At 42.3% G+C, this 14144-nt stretch overlaps 1 protein-coding gene across 1 annotated transcript in view; it reads right to left on the bottom strand.

Moving 5' to 3' along the window:
- The window catches only part of CFAP20DC (CFAP20 domain containing), a 191339-nt gene that overhangs the window by 12901 nt on the left and 164294 nt on the right, over positions 1-14144 (bottom strand). The gene's annotated exons all lie outside the window — the stretch shown is intronic.

Raw genomic sequence — 14144 nt, 5'->3', positions numbered from 1 at the left:
GCTGTGGGGCTACTTATTCTCTCTCTCTCTCTCAACCCGGCTCTTGGTAAGAACAACTCAGCCCAGGAGTTGCTTCATCTAGTAACAAGGGATGTGGTGGCAGGTGAGGGGGAAGAAGAGGTATGGGGGGAACAACGTAAAATTATAGTGCTTCTGGGCTCAGGGGGCCTATCAGAAAGTGTTAGTGGGCATAGGGTGGCCTGCAGACCATACTTTAGGTAACTCTGGTCTAAACAGACCATATTTAGCAGGTATTGCCTAGAAATGCTTTTAAAAATGAAGGCAATCATGAGGGTTAGGAACTCACTTTAAAAAATAAAAGCCAAGACTATCTCTGGAAACTAGATTCTGACATTCACTACATGATTGTGGCAATGCAGAAAAGGAATGGGCTGTCCCTACCTATGGATCAACTTTTCAGTAAAACAGCAGTGCAGGGGGAAAAAAAAAAACAACCTTAACTTTTTTGTAATGACTGGCCAAGTCCATCTAGAAATGCAACTTGAACAAAATGCTTCTTGACAAAGTGCTCTCCTGTGAAAATAATTTAATACCGACTACGCTTCGATACAGATTGCAACACTATTTGAAGCTGATTCAGCAAAATACAGGGGCCAGAGGCTTCCAGAATTTAATCTTGGAACATCAGTTAAAAATCAACCTTTAATAAAAAAAACACTAATGCTCTTTGTGAGCCAATTCTGTTTTTTTAAGTATAGAAAAGTAACAGGGGACAGGTAAGACCCTCCCCTCTCCCCCAAAAACACCAGAACAGGCTCAACATTTTTATTTTAAAATGTATGAGATTTCTTGGACAGTGGTTCCAGAAAGAGGGGTGAGGGAGGCTGAAGAGACAGTATCCCCCCCCAAGAGTTGAAGGAGGCATGGAAACAGCTGTCCCTGCCTGTGGTGTGTACACTCAACCCATGATGGTCTCTGGTCAAACAGTTTTGCAGGGTTTATGTGATGCCTCAAAACCATCAGAAAACCTGTTTGACCAAAACTGATAGTGGGACAAAAGAAACAAGTTTGTCTAACATCAAGTATGGTACCTTCTCAGTCGTACCTTCTTCAACTCTCTCACTAGGTGAAGAGCGTGAGTGCTTGCCTAGAAGAATGAGCTTGCATGGGAAATGGGAATTTAAATGGTTTTTTTTTTGGTCTGTTTGGCAAAGCTTTACTCTTTTATTAGTGAAAGCACACCTGATTTGAAACTGCTGTTTTAATTGCTCTTCAGAGTTTCACACAGAATTTTTCTCTACCCTATTGGGGGATTGAACCAGGAACCTTCTGCAGGCAAAGCAGATGCTCTTCTTGCACTGAGCTATGGCCCTTTCCTAACCAGTGCTTGCTGCCCAGCAGAAGGCTAACAGAGATGAGGTCAAACATCTTTCTCTCAAGAAGGAGCTCCAGAGCCTGACTACGATTGCAGAGAAGGCTCCCTCCTGGTTTCCAACCAGATGAGTGTCTGAAATTGACGGGACTTACAGGAGGCTCTCTGCCGTTGATCTTAACGAGGGGGCAGGTCCGGATGGGAAAAAGGTTGTCCTTCGAGCATCCTGGGCCCAAACCTTTGAGAACTTGAAATGTTACTACCAACGCTTTAAATTTTGCTCAGGAAAGAAAGCACACTGGTAACCAGGGCAACTGCTGAAGCAATTGGGTCAGCGTGATCCCCGACTGCCTGTTCCCATCAAGCAACTGGACTGCTGCATTCTCAATTGTTTTTTATTGGATACTTGTTTTCTTACTACATTTTACATTTTTCATACGTGTTACTTGCCTTGTGCTTACTTTCAGCAAAGAGGGAAAACCATTCAAATAAATAAGGAAATAAAACATGGTCTTCAGGGTTTCTTTTAAGTCTCCTCACCTAAAGCCTCCTATAAAAGGTTTAGACAAAGAGGCATCAGCCTGGAGCTGAAAAGCTTGCTACATGCTAATAGACAGATTACCCACAAAAAAGGTATCCCCTTAGCTGTTTTACTCCTGTACGGTACTGTTTACATTAGTCTATACACATTTCTCTAGTAACCTTGATTCTTTGATAATTGACAAAAATTAATGACAACTCATTTTTGCCACAAATTTTCACTAGGTGGTTATAGGTAAGCTTCAGCCTCACCCCAATCCCCAGCTGCACTATGAGGATTCTAATACATTCACCACAGGGTGCTTGTAAGGATTAGACCGAGATATTATATATGAAATATTTTGTACACTCAAAAATGCCATACAAATGCTAAGTATTGTTATAATTTTCAACAGTGCCCATGTCTTATAGCTGCAGCCACCCCCTTCAGGCTACTTGGGACCAAGTATATCTGAAAATCAGACACAGAGGCAAACTACATTTTGAGTTGCACTGAAACATTTCTGTGTTCACCACCAATATCCTGTGGATCATTTCATGGAATGACTATGCATTAATCCCCCCTGCTTCCATTATTAGCAGGTTTATATGCTAGACATCTGTTAATGATAATCTCCTTTTTATCTGCAAAGGCACCTGGACAAAGGATACCAAACTGGACAAATTTATTATCCCAGAACTGTTCAAAAAGAGTATTAGGTGAGGATGGCCTCATTTCCTCCTGTCCTCCTAGGGCCTAACTTCAGTGATACATCTGGTTCCAAACCAATGTGTGAAACTCTTCCATCTTCTCTTCCTTACTGGGCACACTGATGTGGGGACAGGGCTTAGTGGGTTTGCTCTTGACACACACCCCAGCATCAGGCAGACAGCATCTAAGTGATGCTTCTCTGAAAGGCAAGGTCAGCCTTAGGGTGATTTGGTTGATTTGGGCCGGCGCTACTCTTGCTGTTGCTCCATAGCTGACGCACTGGCATGGAATTGTCCATGCTGAAGTGTGGTTGACGGAGCATTATGTGGGTCCTCCCATCCACCCCTGGATCCATACGGCTCAAAATGGGCCTCCCAGAAGCAGCTGGCGGTGATGTCATCATGTCACTGCCAGCTATTTCCAAGTGCCATGCTGCATGCTCAGCACCATCAGCCCTGAGCTCTCTGCAGTCTCACTGTGCCACATCTGTTTGGCGAGTGATACTTGGGCCCTCTGCAAAAATGCATCACGTTGGGCCCCATCACTTCTGGGGCTGGCCCTGCTGAAAGGGCTACAGCAAATAGAGAAAACATGATAGCAATGCAAACTCTTTTGGAAATCAAAGCTGGGATTGAGTTGCAGGATATCAAACTCTAATCAGATGTACTATAAGGATCAAATCAGACAATGTATCACCAACCCCAGTGCTTTCTCATTTAATCTAAAGCAGCCACCCAGGCTGCCATCTCTGACCGGGGAGGCGGGGGCAGAATTTTTCTTCCTTGCTGGCTTCCTAGTCAAAATATATCTTTGACAATTTTGGCTCCATGCTAAAAAAAAAAGAGAGAAAGGTATCCATTGCTTTTCCCTGTGAGGCTTTTTCCAGCCTACGGTAACTAAACTCATAATAGAATGGGACTTAGGACTCCCTTGCAACAATCCAACAAACCTATATGTATTCAAAGGCCAGTTTTCAATCAAAAAAGCACAGCAGTTTGTACCTTCCAAGTGGTTTATGTGACCATGCAGTGTACACCAGAAGCATGTTGACAACTTGATACTAGATGGTCCATTGCTTCAGTTCAACATAAACTGCTCCATTTATCCACCATGACTCCTATGCAGGACTTGAAAGATGTGGCATTTATTCTGCTTTCGGAAAAGTTATGTTGATTCCAGGAAGCTGCCTTCTCCCCAGTCAGGACATTGGTCCTCCCTCCTAGCTCACGGCTGTCGCCACTGATGGACAGGGGCTCCCTACACTTTGATGCAGAACTTTTTCTCTGCCTACTTGGAACACCCAGGGACTGAACTTGGGACCTTCTGCATGCAAAGCAGGTGCTCTACCAATCAGCTAGTCTTTCCTTAACAGAAAATCTTTTTTCCCTCTCCAAAGAAAATCTTGGCAGGAAGCAGCACTGAAGAAGGTTGCGATAAATAAAACCTGCTTTGGTCTCTCTATCTTACTGTTGGATTTTCTACTGCTGGTGCATATAATGTTGGCTCCACATCATGTGCTGCTAGTGTGTACACACAATCTGGGGAGAATCTAGGGACAAACACCTACTCCTCCTCAGCCAAGAAGGGAGAAATCCTTCTCATTTTCTGCCTCAGCAACCAGAACTACCGATGCAGAAATTCCACCAAGTTCCTTTGTGGATTTGAGGAAAGGTGTTTAAACTGAGCTTTTTGTAATTTAAATATGAGTAAAAATAAATGCGAAGATGCTTCTCTCACATTACTGTAGGCAGGTCACATAGCTACACTGACAACCTGCTGCAAGGACAAGAAACAGCTGCAATTGCACTGATATGTACTTGCCCATAGAGTGCCCACAGCAGGTTTAGGTTTTAAAATGCCAACAGTAGTCCTTTTTAAGTGATGAAAAAATGGAAGATGATTAGCACTTAATATTCTATACCCATCTACTCTCACGTAAGTTCCACTGAACGCAATGAGACAAACAGCCCAATCCTAACTAAATTGTCCCATGTTGAGGGAGCTGCACCAACAAAGTGTATGTGGCATCTATACAGTTGGGGGGGGGGCGTTCAGAGGCTTTCTCAAGGTAAGGGAACTTTTGTTCCCTTACTTTGGGCTAAGCCTCTGCTACCCCAATGTGTCTCCTTGGATCTGCATCAGCTATTTTGCAGGCATAGAACAGGGTAAAGGAGAGGGAATGGAGGAAGGAATGGGGTTACAATACTGGCATATGCGTGTATTCAGAGCGCGATACCATAGTCTTTCGAGAGTGAAGGTTGCCAACAACAATATGCATGTGCCGCAGGTAACCACTCTCTCCCTCCCTCTCCCATTCCACCTGCCTGCTCAGTCACTTCCCCATTCTTCCTTCTCCCTACCCCATTCCTCCCACCATCCATCCTTGCTGCCAACTTACTGGTGCTGATGGTGGGAAGCCTTTCCACTGTCCTGCTCATGCAGCTTCCAGACATGTGCCCTGGCAGCCACGTCATGTGTGCCACTGCAGCAGCACTTTAGCTGGTCTAATGTGCGTTCAGCCAACAGACAGCCCAGTTGGGACAGGCAAATATTAATAGGATTGCAGTCCCACTGAAAACAGTGAGACTTACTTCTGAGTAGACATGCATAGAATTGTGCTGAAAGATTATTAGTGTCCTATAATCAGAAGTTACATTAATACAATCAAGTAAAATAAATTTCTGCAAACTTCTTCTGAAGTTTGTGCGTAACAGTTTAGATATCACTTCTTGGACTACTGCAGCCATTTAACATTTTAGCCTAACCTGAACATGATAATTGTGCGTCTTCAGGACACTGCTCTTCAACCTATTGGTTTCTTTTACACACGGCAAGCTCCTTCTTTTTCAGCATCACCAGATGGATCAGAGCTGCATCATGGTTAGCTGGCCGTTTGCCCTATGGGCCGTCTGCCTGCCGGCAGCACCTGCATACACCAGTATCATAAGCCCATTCCTTCCTCCATTCCCTCTCCCTTACTCGAGGTCAGCAGTAAGGGTCAGTAGAGTGTTTGTGGACCATGCTTGTCAGGATTCCATTTCTAATGAAGCATTAAGAAAAAAAAAATCTAATTTTAAGGGGAGAGCAATGAAGGTTGAAAGAACACCTGCAGTAGGACTTCCATGATCTCTTATGCTGTAACATGACCAAGAAAAAAATCCTTTCCAGTTTGAGAGGGTCAGGGCTATATGTGCAGGTGACCAGGTAATAAGCAGAGAGTTTTCAGAGAAGCTGCAAGTAGGAAGTTACATGCAGGAGGTTTAATTCCTGGCAACTTTAAGAACAGTTGGGAAAGATCATTGTCTGAAATCCTAGACATGTATAACCACTTTGGGAAGACAATGTTCAGCTAGATAGACCAAGGACCAAAAGTTTTAGAAAGCAGTCTTTATATGAGGTTGCCAGGAGGGACAGGTGGGAGGGACAGACAACACCAAACTGGTGGTGAAGACCAGAAGTGATTGTGAGGAGCTCCAGAAGGATCTCTCCAAACTGGCAGAATGGACAGCAAAATGACAGATGTGTTTCAATGTCAGTAAGTGTAAAGTCATGCACATTGGGACAAAAAACCAAAACTTCACATATAGGCTGATGGGTTCTGAGCTTCTGTGACAGATCAGGAGAGAGATCTTGGGGTGGTGGTGGACAGCTTGATGAAAGTGTCGACCCAATGTTCAGTGGCAGCGAAGAATGCCAATTCTATGCTTGGGATCATTAAAAAAGGTATTGAGAACAAAATAGCTAATATTATAATGCCGTTGTACAAATCGATGGTAAGGCCACACCTGGAGTATTGTGTCTAGTTCTGGTCGCCACATCTCAAAAAGGACAAAGCAGAAATGGAAAAGGTGCAAAAGAGAGTGACTAAGATGATTATGGGGCTGGGGCACCTTCCTTATGAGGAAAGGCTACGGCGTTTGGGCCTCTTCAGCCTAGAAATGAGGTGCCTGAGGGGGGACATGATTGAGACATACAAAATTAAGCATGGGAAGGATAGAGTGGATAGAGAGATGCTCTTTACACTCTCACATAACACCAGAACCAGGGGACATCCACTAAAATTGAGTGTTGGGAGAGTTAGGACAGACAAAAGAAAATATTTCTTTACTCAGCATGTGGTTGGTCTGTGGAACTCATTGTCACAGGATGTGGTGATGGCATCTGGCCTAGATGCCTTTAAAAGGGGATTGGACCAATTTCTGGAGGAAAAATCCATTACGGGTTACAAGCCATGATGTCTGTGTGCAACCTCCTGATTATAGAAATGGGCTATGTCAGATGCAAGGGAGGGCACCAGGATGCAGGTCTCTTGTTATCTGGTGTGCTCCCTGGGGCATTTGGTGGGCCGCTGTGAGATACAGGAAGCTGGACGAGATGGGCCTATGGCCTGATCCAGTGGGGCATGTTCTTAGGTGGATGAGGAACCTTATCTCAATAGGCTCACTAAGTGGATGAATGCTCTGTGTGGAAGTGGATGAAGGGGATGCTTAAATGCAGAGGCTGGTATTCAGGTTTCACCCTCCTCCAGCTGCAAATGATAAAGATGAGATGTGAGTTCCAATTTAAGCCTGGACAAGCTCGAAGGGAGCTTTGCCCGACTCAAGTTGGGGCCAACTTATTTGAGAAGAGAAAGGTTGCATTTTGAGTTTCTCCTGTCGAATACTCACCCCCATCCCAAACTTAAAGGAATGTTGGCACACATTGGCACACATGGTGATGCTGTGCAAAGAGCACCCTTGTCAACTGGGCTTCGGCATGAGAAGCTCCCAGATGATGATGAAGTAAGCCCGTTATGCACAAATTGCATCTTTGTAATACCTTTTCTTCCACAAAGACTGAAGTAGCCCTACACTCCAAAGTTGGTCCGCAAACCAATAAGCGTCTATGCTGAGATCTTTGCTTTGCAATAATACGCAGCTGATGGATAAACCTTTAAAAAAGTCAGCTTATAACGGCAATGCTGACAAATGTGTTCTTCTAGCAGCTAAGACAAGCCTCTTAAGTTTCAGTAGTTTCAAACAAGTGTATGTGTGCAAGGGAGACAGTGAAAGCATGGGGGCACACACCTTTTAAATTATATTGTCCTTTGTCCAAATCTCCCCTCCTTTCTGGTCTTCGCTAGAAGATAAACAGCCCAGCATGAAGGCATCTTAGAGATCAGAGTATGGCACAATGTGGACTACAGCCTTCTAAATCATTCCTAAACCTGTTTCAGATGCGACAACATTCCCGTATGGAAAGCATTTCCATGTAGGAAACAGTACACAGCCTCCATGTGCAACCACAACCCGTGACACTGTATATGTGGATTGCACTCTATTTCCAACTGAAGGAAATACTTTATAGATCTCCTGTAAAAGGAGACAGGTTTATCTCCTCAAAAGAAGGAGGGGGGAAAAAACCTAATCAAGGATTTTGCTTAATTAGAGATGTACTCTCATTATGTTATCAGAGCCTCAAGTGGAATCAATACAATCAACATGCAAGGAGCTATCTATGGGTTTCCTGATAACAAAAAGTTAAATGCAGAGTCTTTTTGACATTGGAACTGACATTGCCTAAGGAAGGAGGGCAGGATTAAAAGTCAAAGTTAAGCTTGCCCACTAAGAGTAGCAAGTCATTGGGCCTACAGCACTAGAACACTGTATCTTCTACACAGAAAGCAACCTTATTCTTCATATATAAATGAGGAACAGCTGTAGCCCTGCTGATGGAACCCTCCCCTGCCCACATATAGTACCAGTAGCATGTTTCAAACTGGAGTTTGCAGTGGCTGGCTGGACATGCTACACATGCACATAGGTAATCAATGCACACTACACAGGTGTTTATGCAATGCAGCATTCTCTGTGTCTTTGTGCATGTAGGGGGAGGAGTATGCTGAGAGTGGTGGTGGGACATTCCAGAAGTTGTTGGTCTCAACAGAGGAGTACAGGTGCCAGTTCAATTTGGCCCAAAAGATTAGCTATGGTTGGACAAGTGCAAGATTCCTTTCTTGTTCTCAACTGGTTGGCCAACTTTCCATTCCCATGATTCTGATTTGCTTCCATATTCTTCTTGACTTCTTCTAGTCTTTCCTTCATTAGCTCTCTAGTCTTTGTTCACGGGCTCATATGTCTCCTTTCCTTAGGTCCTCACTGTTTCCAACTACTATCTCTTGATTCCTCTTTTGTACTTAGATCCCAAGATATCCTGCCCATCTTGATAAAAGATTGATAAAAATCAATTATTTGAAAAAATTGAAATGCTTTTTAAAATGTAAATTGAATATCTTAATTTTTTTTAAAAAGGTAAACACTAAGGGAAACTTAAAGTATACCTTGGTTACAATGAAACTGGATGTAAGCATGCTAGCCCTAGAGGGAATCTGCAAATTGAATCGGTGCCCTTGTCATGAGTCACTTTGGATTTTGTGAATAGATGTTAGGGTCTAGGGTGCTTGTGTATCCATGAACCACAGAATATTGCTGCGGCAGTTCTGATAGATCTGAAGAGAGTTTCTGAGATTCTCCAGCTACAAGCAAAACTGTAGCCTGGAATGCATCTCCCTTTTGTGTTCAGATATCCTTTTGGCTATCAAAAAAGGAAAAAAGTCATCAAACGGGTACAGGCAAGTTCACACCGGTCTATGTGAGGGAGAGGGTGGTGTGTGTGGAAGGAAGTAGTGGGAGGGCATTTTGGAGGTGGGGAAAGGTGTTTTTGGGTGGGGGTGAGGATCAGGTCTGGAAGGGGAGGTTGGGGTGGGCCTCTGCTGTATTCTAACCCCCCTCCTGGCTGATCTGGCATTATCTAGCACAGATCTGAGAAGCTGCAGAGGGATGGGGCTTTTCTTAGAGTAAGAGGAAAAAGATCTCCTTACCCTAAGGTGATCTCCAGCCACTTCCTAACCTGCTGTGGATTCAGTGCAAGCCATGCAGCCTGGCTGTGCCAATGCAGGTTAGGATTGTACTGTTAGTTAAATCAGTCCCCCTTGGGCATACCCCAGCTATCCTTCCCTTGGTCCCTCATCCCTTCATACCTGCTTTCTGCATTTCCTCATGCTCCTTGCTTCAACCAGTTGCCTCCCCTTGTCTGTTAGCTTTTCATTCTTCTCATACTCACTCATGTGTCTGTCTGCCTGCCTACCTACTTGCCTACCAACCAACCAACCAACCAACCAACCAAACAGGCACATCATTTTAACCTCATGATAATACTAGTCTAATATTATCTAATACTAATCAAGTATCATCAGTAACTACAGGCGTGCTCCACTCAACTATGGGATATGTTCTCTGATCGCCATTGTTATGCAAACATTCCACCCAATCTAGTGCCTTCACTGTATAGACAGACTCTCCCTGCCAGACACTAGCTGGCTGCACAGACTACTGGAGATAGATTGCCTCTTCTCCACATTAAGAGTCTCTTTGTTGTGTAAACAGACAATCTGCTACAGGCTATGGGAGGCCTGTCTGCCTCATTAAGAGTCACTTGTTGTGCTTTGGCCACTGATATATATGCATTCCGTCATTAAGCAGAAGGTTGTTAAGTGGCGCATGACTGTACTTGTTTGCATATCCTTTGGGGATTTCCAACCATGCAAATTGGTGCAGAGAGAGTGAAAGGATTCAACAATGCATATCAGCCATCTTGTTCTATCATATCACCCAAATATCAGTTCTAAGGGGGAAAGGACTTTGAATGTACTTTCTCCTAGGTGATAGGGCACAAGACTCCCAGATTGTCTTCCTTTTTCTGATGCTTACAAACTGTACTTCAACTGTTCAACAAAACTGTTCAGGAGGAGGAGGAAGAGAAGGAGGTAAATGGACTTATGAATGTGGGAAATTAGATAGAGACAGTAGTCCTTATTCACTAGAACATTAATTGATTCTGGAGCAACTCATCATACAAGGTTAATATACATAATAGAATCTGTGGAGTCAAGTTCAACATTTATATGCAACTGTTCAGATATGATAAAGGACTATAAAGCTGTGCACCTGCTTGTATATTCTAATTATGGGATATTAACATTGATCAACTTGGTAGCATATATAAATCAATACAAGGTGACCTAGCTATTAAAAACACACCATTTTTAAGGGAGCTTTGGAGCATATGATAAATTAACATTTAAAGTGTGTTTTTTTTGTAAACAACCTGCACCTTCTCTGTCTCTACTAATAATAGCCTTTACGCTTGTAAAAACGGTCACTTTCCTTTCAGTAAATACAGATATTAAAATCATGTTTTTACAGAGTGTTTACAGAATTTTTATTTATTTCAGTTTATAGGGTCACTTTTCCACTCCCAGAGAGCCCTGTAAGTGGCAAATATGAAATAAAAATATTCATAGAACTGAACTCATAAAAACAAACAAAAAATTCAAATATTAAATTAACAATAAAAACAGAAGCAGTATATAAAACAGGATCAGCAGCACAGACAGACATCATTTGTATATAAATGGGGGGGGCCCAATAACACCAAGGGTACTACAAAACAGCAGAGTCTTCATAAAACATCAAAATGCCAGTAAGCTGTGGGCCAAATGATCCTCTGGGGGCAACAAGTTCCATAATTTGGATGTCGCAACGGAGAAGGCTGTGCCCTGAATGCTAACAAATTACACCTCTGACAGTGATAGAACTGTCTCTATCACAGTGATAGAAGGGCCTCTACTGAAGACCTTAGCGGACTGGCAGTATCATGGGGCATTATGGGTGCTTGCATCCTATTTAATAAGCAACCATATCCTTCTGAAATAAATGGAAATGCTATTGATTTTAACACAAGTCAGTGAAACCTTATACTATAAATCCAGTTATTTGCTGCAGGCACTGGATCGCCAATGCAGTCACGGAGTTCCCCTGCTCACAAAGGCTTCGCATTAATTTCAGAGCGTAAGCTTCTCTGCCTCCCTTCCACTGATGTAAATGAACAAACCAGATTATGTAGTCAATTCATGTGTGCACCAAAGGACACCCAGGGCTCTAGGACAGAGTACTGGTGTTTCCAACCAAGGCTGCACTGCCAGCCCATATGCCTGAAATGCATAACATATTAAGAACAAGGAAAGAGAGATTCACGTCTACCTTACTATACCTCTGCTGTCTTGCTTGAAACCAATCATTTTGGAATCGTCCCGTTCACTTCAGAGCACATTGGTGTAAAAACAATGATGTGTCCCTACTAGAGCTTAAAGACTAATACATTTATTGTGGCATAAACGCTCATGGTCAGAGCCCACTGGGTTATATGCTGCTCAACAGAGAAAGCGGATTGCTACAATAAGTTATGCTTTTAACAATGCAGCCAGTATCTTACACCTATACCAAGGATGAGCAACCTGACTAACTTCTATGTCCGCATTTGCCTATATACAGAAACTCAATTAACAAACTTATAAAGGGTGTTCATATCAAATCAAAGCTGGATGACATGTTTGAGAATTTGCAGAATTATACATGAACAAACTCATGTCAATCCAACTTCCTGACAAACAAAGTCAGCTTTAGACAATGCGATCGGGCTAGTGGCTGGCCAGAACTGAGTGTGGGTGGATGGAAAATAAAACAAATAATAGTTTATGCTTGCATTCTTATTATACATTGCCCCTATTTTTTAACGCTTGTCTCCATACCCATAGAAACTGGTTTTTTAAAAAAATAAGAGTTAAAGTTGAGGGCTAAACCACATGACACAATTGTGAGAACACAATAAGAACACAATTGTGTTTCTGCCTTAAAAAAAAAAATCTGCAGGGGATGGGAATTTAATACTTTCACAATGAGGTCCTAATTTTAAAAAAATTCTATTTGCACTGAAAGGGAAGCTGTACCAATGGAAGATTCTCTCCCAGGGAAAATAAAAAAAGGTGGTGGTTTTTATCTGGTCTGCAATGTTAACCCTTCTCCTATGCCACAGCCCCAACTGGGATGTCACTGGCAGGTGCTTTTTTTTTTTTAAATGCAAAAAAGAGGCATAATGACACTTTTAGCATCATGTGACATTTGAGCTGGAGAATCTCTGGATTTGACTCCACCTGGATGGTCCACCAGCCTTTTCCAGGAATTGCATATGCTTTGTGTCTGAAAACATTTATCACCGAATGTAGCTTTGTATACAGTCTTACAATCTCTTTCACCAGAGATGACATAAAACGAAGATAAATTGAAGAATGCTTGATGATAAGTTCCTAATTCAGGTGTATAATTGTACCCAGCCCCAGGTCAAAACAAATAGAAAGGAATTCTATAATGGATGAAAAATGCTCAGCTGGAAAATTGAAAATTATAAAAATGCATTACCTACCTGAATGGCAAGCAGTAAATTCACAAAAACAAATGGGGTGTGTGTGACTCCACTGTCTGTAATATATGCCACATTTCTCAGAGCTTCATACTGCAGTATAAATGTTTGCACTTTTTTGGGTGGGAAGGGGAAATATATTGTTTAAAAAGGCACAAAAATATTTTAAGGTCAAAACTGGCAATGTGTTGATGATTTAAAAATGCAAGGTGAAAGCAACATTATATTTCTCTTCTAGAGTGTTATTGTAGTGTTAAAATATCATTAAATCAGCACAAACCACACTTATCATTTCCTGCACATTTTTCACAGTAAGCTGCATTCTGACTATGAGTAATCTGTTAATCTGTTCTTTGCCTCACAATCCGTCAAAGTGACAGATTCATTCCATCCCTAATACAGAATATCTTCATTTACTGTATGTTCCGTGCTAGAAACTTTCTTTTTTTTCTTTGCTAGCGCTGAGATTTACAAAATCACAGGCAAATGCACAGAATGTCACAAGCCTCGCTCTTGCCACTTTCCACACCACTTCAGAAAGTTCAGCCAAAGACATGCTGAGTGCTCTTAATCAAAACAAAGATTGCCATACAACAGCGAGGATTTTTAATGGCCCTGAAAGAAACAACCTCAGCCCACTTAGCTCTAAAATCCTTTTGATTTCAGAGGGGCTGCTTTCTACTTTGAAGAAGTTCGAGGACAGCAGTCTGAATAACTGGAAAGGCCACACAATAATATTCTGTGGAGACTCCCTGAGGGCGAATACACACATCCTGATGGAACACTAAACAATCACTTGCATGTGTGAAACAGTAATCAGAGATGAAACATCACAAAGAGAGTTTTCATATCACCTGACATCAGCTCCAACGCAATTATGAACACTGCTTTAATCCGTTTAATTGGTAGATGCATCAACTAAAGTTTTAGCTGATTAACCAGGAGGGGGTCAATTTTAATTGGTAGGGCTGAAAGTTAAGAGAATGCTTCTTAAAATGTATTTGAGGTTGCTTTAATTCTGGCAGAGTGTAAAAGGGAGTTTAAAATAGAAAAGAAAATATGAACAGTGAGAGGAATGTTTACCACGTGGTTCACTCCAGTCTTCAGACAGCGTTTTCAGTGCTCCCCCATGCAGGCCTTATAATGTAAGAAATGACCCACATATGCCAATGATCGTCCCTCAAGAAGCATATTGCTACTTGCAAATAGCAAGATGGTATGAGGGCCGCAGAGTTTGCACCCACATATTTCTAGTCCACTTTTGTATTTTAACAATACACAAAA

Source organism: Tiliqua scincoides, chromosome 2 (genome assembly GCF_035046505.1).
Source record: "Tiliqua scincoides isolate rTilSci1 chromosome 2, rTilSci1.hap2, whole genome shotgun sequence".
Lineage (NCBI taxonomy): Eukaryota > Metazoa > Chordata > Lepidosauria > Squamata > Scincidae > Tiliqua > Tiliqua scincoides.
Note: the sequence above shows the minus strand (reverse complement) of the source record. Positions and strands in the feature narration are given on the sequence as shown.